Genomic DNA, 7,280 nt, shown 5'->3' with positions numbered 1-7,280 from the left:
GTAATGAATATACCAGTGCAGCTAAGAGAGTTTGATGGGTTCATTTTCATACATTTTATACATCTTAAAACTAGTATCTCCATATTTTATAGTCACAGGCTCCTGAGCTCCACAATCTCAAGTTAAATTGTGGTGAGTTCAGTCAGAATTTAAATAAAATCTAGAGGGAATGCCTAAAGGATGTGGGAAATACTATGAGCACCTCAAAGGTGGCATTTTTGCAAGAGGAAAGGTGGGGTTTTCTGTGGTGGGGTTTTTGCACAGGTTTTGTTTTGTTGTTGTTTTCCAAGAAAGGAAGGTGGTCTGTAGATAGGAAGATAGTGTTACTAGGAGAGCCTTAATTTTTAGTAATGTTTCTTTGTAACATCAAAAACATGTTTTTCCTCTAGTACAGGAATACTCATAGAGAAGGTTTAGAAATAAAAAAGAAGAGGCAGCTTGCCTGGATGAAATAATCCCATTGAAACCATTAGGAATAATCTGAAACTTCTGGGCTCACGAAGACAGACATGTCTGGATGAAAACAGAACATGCTATCAAATGAATGATTGGGTTAGAGATGCCTAGACCACTGGTGCATTTCTATATGGTTTAGGAAAATGGAGAAATCCAGTATGACAGCTTCAACATTTGGGATACATATGCCTTTTACCTGCACATAGTGAGAGCATTTTTTGTCTTCTTTCAAAGACCTCATGGACATCACATCTTTCTCTTCCTGAAGAAATATAATTTCTTTTGAAATCAAGTTAATGTTTCATGACTGCATCTAGCCAGTATAATTTCCTGGATCAGATTAATGTTTGTAGGATCAAGAAATCTTAGGAAACTAAACAGAATCTGTAAGCAATTATATTTTGGGTGATGATTACCTTAGACTTCAGTGAGGAAAAAACTATATATGTGTATTAGGAATATATGGAATATATGTTTTTATACATAGAATATGTGTGTGTGTTTAGGATTAAATATACATATATATCAATACACATAGGGGTGCTTGGGTGGGCTCAGTCCATTAAGCGTCTGACCCTTGATTTTGCCTCAGGTCATGATCTCAGGGTCATGACATTGAGCCCCACGTCAGGCTCTTTGCTCAGCAGGTAATCTGTTTAGGATTCTCTCTCTCCCTCTCTCCCCCTCAGGCTCTCTCTCTCTTTAAAATTAATGAATAACAAATAAATAAAAATACATATATGTTATATATGTGTGTGTGTATATATGTGTATATATTATATATATATATATTCCTAACATATACACACAGTTATATAAATGCAAAAGCAAAGTGATTAACATTTGGTAAAAGACAAATACAGACTTTGTCTCCCGGGTCCTCCATGACATTTTGGAAATGCCAAATATCATGTAGGACCTGAGGATCATAGTTTTTCAGCATGAGAAAATCTATATATTAAGGAAATTATTCAAACTTTAAAATTTCAGTAAGTGAGTAGATGTTTTAAACCACTCTTAGTGGGAGGATTTCTCTGTAATTTCTTGGATTATCCTCCCTCATCCCCTGTTGTCCACTTTATTTTCTAGGGGCTGCCACACCCAGCATCTCCCACTTGGTGTAAGTATCAATCATCTCCAATGATCTATAATGAAATGAGAGCCTTGGAAAAGGTTTCCCTACTTCCTGATAATGTCCCTGTGTATGTGTGTCATTGTGATACATGTACAGGGAAGTTATCAGGCAATAGGAAAAGCTTTCCAAAGACTATTTGCATTGGATGGAAGTCAGCTATCAGAGGCTACTATCCAACTGGACTTCCATCGGCAAATGTCCTCGTTTTTTCCCAATGGGGAGTGGAGTGTAAATTTCTTGGCTTCCCAAGGATATGAAAACAGCCCATTCATTAAAATAACTTAGCTTAAATACTTCAAATAAATAATCTGATTTCTTAGATAAGATACCAACTAGATACAAATGCCTGTAGGCAGGACCTATTGCCAATTGTTTTGCCAAATCCAGAACTGTTTTTATGTTTGCAAAGGAGGCACTTCAAATCTAAGTACTCTTGGTTAAAATTGTCAAGGCATGAGGCTGAGTGAGGACATACCAGCTTTACCTGCCTTGGGGCACTACTGAGACTGGTTGGCTCTCTCTGAGCCACAAAACTTTTTATTATTTTTCTGCATATATTATGCCATGGAACCATGTAGCCTTCTGGGACTTCTGCTGCTTGTAAAATGGCCCAACATTTTTGTTGGCTGAAGTGCAGGGTGAGAATTGCTCATCACCCTTGCAGAGCAACTGGAGACCTCTTTCAGGGTTCATTGGTTAACCTGCACTAGAGAGCAGTTAATAAGCCAGTGAAGGAAATGTTAACCATTAAATTAAAATGTGAAGGAGGATTCCTATGAGCATCAGATAAGCTACATGCAGCAGATGCACTGAAAGTCAGAATTCAGGGAAAGAACCAAGTGCTTTGTTCTTTTCTAAGGCATGCAGAACTCATTATTGTTTATGGAAATGAAATCCACAGGGCTGAGTGCCTCAAATAAGTCAGGGGTTGGAAACCCTTTGATTCAACTTTATTGGCCAAAGAGTTTCTCTAAAGAGAAGCTTGCTTACCCTACTGTGAGAACATGCATTATAAATCAAATATAAATAATATTTCATAAGTATTATTATAATTATTTCACAAATAATCACCATACATATTTCTATATATAGTTTCATCACTTTTTTTTTTAGAATTTAGTTTCTTCATCGTACAGAAGTTATGGATAGATTAAAATCAAATGCTTATAATTCACTCCCAAAGAATATGGTATTGGTCTCAGAACAAAGTGATCTTCAGACTGATAGGTAAATCATGGTACTAGATGTCACCTCTTGGTAGGTCCTACTGAATTCTTAAGATTCTCAGTGATTATAATTGAGCCAATTGGAGTAGTCAAAAGAATGATAGAAAGTATATGTAGCAATGATAAATCAGCCTTGGAATTTTCAGACCAGGTGCAAACTACCTATTAATTTCAGTCTTATTTGACACATAGAATTTAGTAATATATAGTATAACAAAATAATTGTGTAGAGTTTTATTTAGCTCTTTGTGTTGTAAAGACTAGAGTCACCTATTCCAAACAAACAAAAAAAAACGTTTAAATGTTTAATGTAGCAGTATACATATATTGCTTGGGAAGATAATGTCTCAGAAACCCAAGAACAGGGTGCAGAGCAAACATCCCTGTGAATGGAATAAGAACTGGAAAATGCTTTGGGATCAAAGGCAAATCAGAGATCCTCCAAAGTAGGAGCCTATTAATTTCACTCTGGGTGTCCAACTTTAATATGAAGACAATATGCATTCAGGATCTTCTCTACGGCTATCCTATGGCCTGCTTTTACTGTATTTCACTATTCAGATTCCTGGAAGAGGCATTCTGATCTGTTGAGGTGAGCATTTATTGGCCAGGCCAGGCCAATCTGCTAGTTCCTGGGAATTTGTTATGGTTGGGTTTGGTCTACATGCCATCTTATTTTCTAATTGCATTTTTTCACAATCACTGAGGCACAGGTAGAAAGAAGACAAAGACTCTCTTTATTAGAGACCACATCTTTTGAATGTCTGTGAATGTCAATGAAACTCAAGATACCTTCTCTAGGTAAGACTCAACTATTAACCTGTCTACCTTACAGTTGTAAATCATAGATTTCCTACAGGTAAGTGACAGAGCAGAGCCAATCTTAGGCAAATGGTCAAGCAGGCAATGAGGCTTTGTTTTCAGGGTTATTCTTTCTTCTCAAACCCAGAGCTATTTTATATCCTAGCAAATTAAAGGCAGCTGTAGTTTGCTAGGAAAAGGATATGACTTAGTGTCAGGAGATGCCCTTAAATCATACCTTTGCCCATATCTGGTAGCCTTGGGTAAGTTAATGAGCTCCTCTGAGCCTTAGTTTCCTTATTGTAAATTGTAACTATCATACAAGGTTGTTTTAAATACTGAATGGAAGAGATGGACATATGGTAGATCATGATTTAATAAATACTTGTAAAAAAAAAAAAAGAGGTGGAAGGGGCCCCTAAGTGTTCCATTTTCCAGATGTGGAAATTGGGTCCAGATATGTGATTTCACTTGTTTAAGTCCAAGCAACTACTTAATTGCAGTCAGCACTGAAACCAAGTCTCCTGAATTCCCAGACGAATGCTTCTGCAAGTTTTCTTTCAGCTTGTACGCAATTCTCAAAATTTGCTCTTCAGAAAGAACGTGTATATGGGTGTAAAGTTATAGCTTCTAGTTTCTTTCAGTGAACAAGACATATTTTTATAATTAGACTAAGAATTTCTGAAGTACTTTTTTTTTTTTTTTAAAGAAAAGATCTGATTCTTATTCGCTGTAAACAGTGAATAAAAATTAAATTGTCTAGGAGTGCCTGGGTGGCTCAGTTGGTTAAGCATCTGGTTCTTGACTTCAGCTCAGGTCATGATTTCAAGGTCAAAGGATAGAGCCCCACATTGGGCTCTGTGCTCAACATAAAGTCTGCTTGTCCCTCATCCTCTGCTCCCCCACCCCAAATCAATCAATCCATCAATCTAAATTACTAACTGTCCTTGAGAAACATGTGTTTAATAGTAACTCCAGTCTTAAAGGTCTGAAACTCCTCAGTGAGGTGTCCCTGGGCCTCCTGCAGTCACTCTGGCCACATTTTTTCCTCCTGTGGCTCTAGGTCAAGAGCAAAGCCAAGCCTCCAACTGGCAGCCAGATGATTTAGACTGAATGGCCATGAAACCCAAGGTGATCTGGGCTCACCTGGCTGAACACCACAACCCAGAAGTATGCTCCATGCCACACATTCCTCTGCCTCATAAGCGAAACATGGCATGATGCAGTGGAAACTGTGTGTAATCCATTATGTTTTCAAATACCAAGGAGTTGACTTTTAAGAAATGTTACAGCACTAGATTCCAGATCTCCTTAGCAGAATACAGTTGGTTTGTCCAAATAATTATTTTCATTGCACAGGAGTGCAAGATTTTTGAAGCATGTCTTCCTCTTCCACTCCTTATGATTCCCTCATAAACACCTATTGTCTATTTGGTGCAAAGCCACCCTGGGAGATACAAAATGGTATCTGATGTACTCTTTCTTAGTGGAACCCATTTTCTTATTGAGATGAGAATGGAGGTTCTTTGAGGTCTGGGATCTTGTCAGTCTTATTTACTGTTAGGGTTCAGAGTCTGGAACAGTATCTGGCACAGAATAGGCATGCAGGAAATACTTACAGAATGCAGTAATGGATACACCTAAATGAGACATTAATCATAGCTAACATTTATGCTCACTAGTTTTCTCAATGCCTCCTCAATGACCTCAAAACTCTTGAGATAGGAGGTATTAATATTCCCATTTTGGAGATGGTAAAACTGAGGCTTAGGGAATTAGATAACTTCCCCATTGGTGACCCTGAGCTTCATACCAAAGTCATCTGGCTCTGAAGTCCATACTGTTAGCCACTCTGTTGCCCTGCATGTCATGCTGCTGTTTTCCTTGGGGCAAAAGGCACTCTTTCCATGGTTCTAGAACTAAAATCAAGGAATGTTTACAGTGGAATCTCATTTGTGGCATAGGCAACAAGCAAGTTAGAAAGTTTTGTAGAGTCTGAAACAAATGTGAGATCAAACTTCCGTGGCGGATAGGAAGAATTTAAAAGATGAGAAGTAGAGTTCATCTCCCTTTGACTTCTGGGAGATGACCTTGAAAATCCTCTTTATAATACGATTATATTATAAACGTATACAACATTATAATATTGTTTTTCTTTTTTAACCCCATTTCATCATCTTAAACAGTTCGTGTGGGGGAGAATCCAGTCTTGTTTATATTTCTATTCACCCTCAGTACTAGCATTGATTTGAAAGGAATTGAATTTTCACTAGAACGGTAAGCATGATGGACTGGGGAAGGCTAACTACACCAAAATATCCTAGCCAAATTTGAATTCTGGTAAGCTTATCTCTTTCATGCTTTGCTCCAATGCACTCCCCTCTTTTTTAAGAAGTCCCAAAGAAGAAAAAAAAAAAACTCCACAATTATTCATATGAAATCATTTTTGACCTCTTCACAGATTTCTCTAGGTTCTGGTCCAAGCCTGACTATTGTTCAATTCTACCTACATTCTTCCTACACTTGAGGGATTTCAAAAAATGTACTTAATGATTTGGACTTGTTTTAATTTTCTCTAACTGATTTTCTCTTGAGGTTAAGAACATTTTGTAAATTTGCAAATACCAAAAGTATTTTGCACACAATGAACAGGCTTAAAAAAATAATCAGATCAGATTCAGAACATTTCCCCATGGAAAGGAAGTACACAAAATAGTCAAATGATTAATTGAAAAACAAAGGAAAGAAACTAAAATATCTCCCTGAACTAGTTCCTAAGGTATGCTCTTTTTCCAATTATGAAACTGACTAGTCTGCAATGTTTGTTTTTTGAAGTAAAACTTTGATGGGAAAATTAATAACTGAATCCACTGTGTATTTCACACTAACATTAACATTCCTTTTCTTGCCAAACATTTTGCTATGAGCTTTGGCATTCATGCTCAATACGTTTTCCAGCCTATTTAGGTGTCCATCTTTCTTGTTCCCATAAATATTCTACTAAATTTTCAAGTGAAGCTCCTGGAAAGGTAGAAAGTCACCATATCTTTGCAAAGATTGATAATAAAAGCAAATTTTCTTTCATTGTCCATAAGAAATAACACAAACTCTTGTTTGAATTTTACTCCACTAGGTAGGATCTCCATAGTATGAAGATCGGTTGCTGATAAACTAATTAGTTTTGGAAATTCCTGGTATCTGAAGAAGAGTGACAAACTATGCATTACCTAATTGCTAAGTTGATAAATGGACCCAAATTGCTAAATTGACAAAATGATTAAAGTTGATAAATTGATAAATACGTGTTTCTTGAGCACCAACTATCTGCAAAGCCAATTTCAAATTGAGATTCACTATCTATTAAACAGAGGCAAGGATGTTGGGTCTTGGAATACAGGCCTAATTAGGGATGTGTTTCTCGATACCAGGCCAGCAAGTCACGGACAAGAGTCAGCCCTTCTTCTTAGCTTGTTGTTCTAACTTACAATAACTGAATTGGATTCTCACACCCAAATCAGTTCCTCAGCATAACTGACACTTTCTAATGCATTCTACTCCATAGCAAGTTGTGCCACCATATAATATTACTCTTGGCTTACACTGGAGTTAACACAACTTTTCTTTCTCTGAATCTCATCTTGCTAAGAAATATTCCCCAGGCC

General features: G+C 37.0%; 1 long non-coding RNA gene across 1 annotated transcript; it reads left to right on the top strand.

The window, feature by feature from the left end:
- On the top strand, positions 1-6,885 carry LOC111093483. The gene is made up of 6 exons (XR_005381992.1): positions 1-132; positions 1,546-1,576; positions 3,379-3,409; positions 3,531-3,618; positions 5,805-5,895; positions 6,752-6,885. It is a non-coding gene; the product is annotated as an uncharacterized LOC111093483 (long non-coding RNA).
- Positions 6,886-7,280: the final 395 nt, after the last annotated feature.

The sequence above is a fragment of the Canis lupus genome, chromosome 31 (genome assembly GCF_011100685.1).
Source record: "Canis lupus familiaris isolate Mischka breed German Shepherd chromosome 31, alternate assembly UU_Cfam_GSD_1.0, whole genome shotgun sequence".
Classification (NCBI taxonomy): domain Eukaryota; kingdom Metazoa; phylum Chordata; class Mammalia; order Carnivora; family Canidae; genus Canis; species Canis lupus.
Note: the sequence above shows the minus strand (reverse complement) of the source record. Positions and strands in the feature narration are given on the sequence as shown.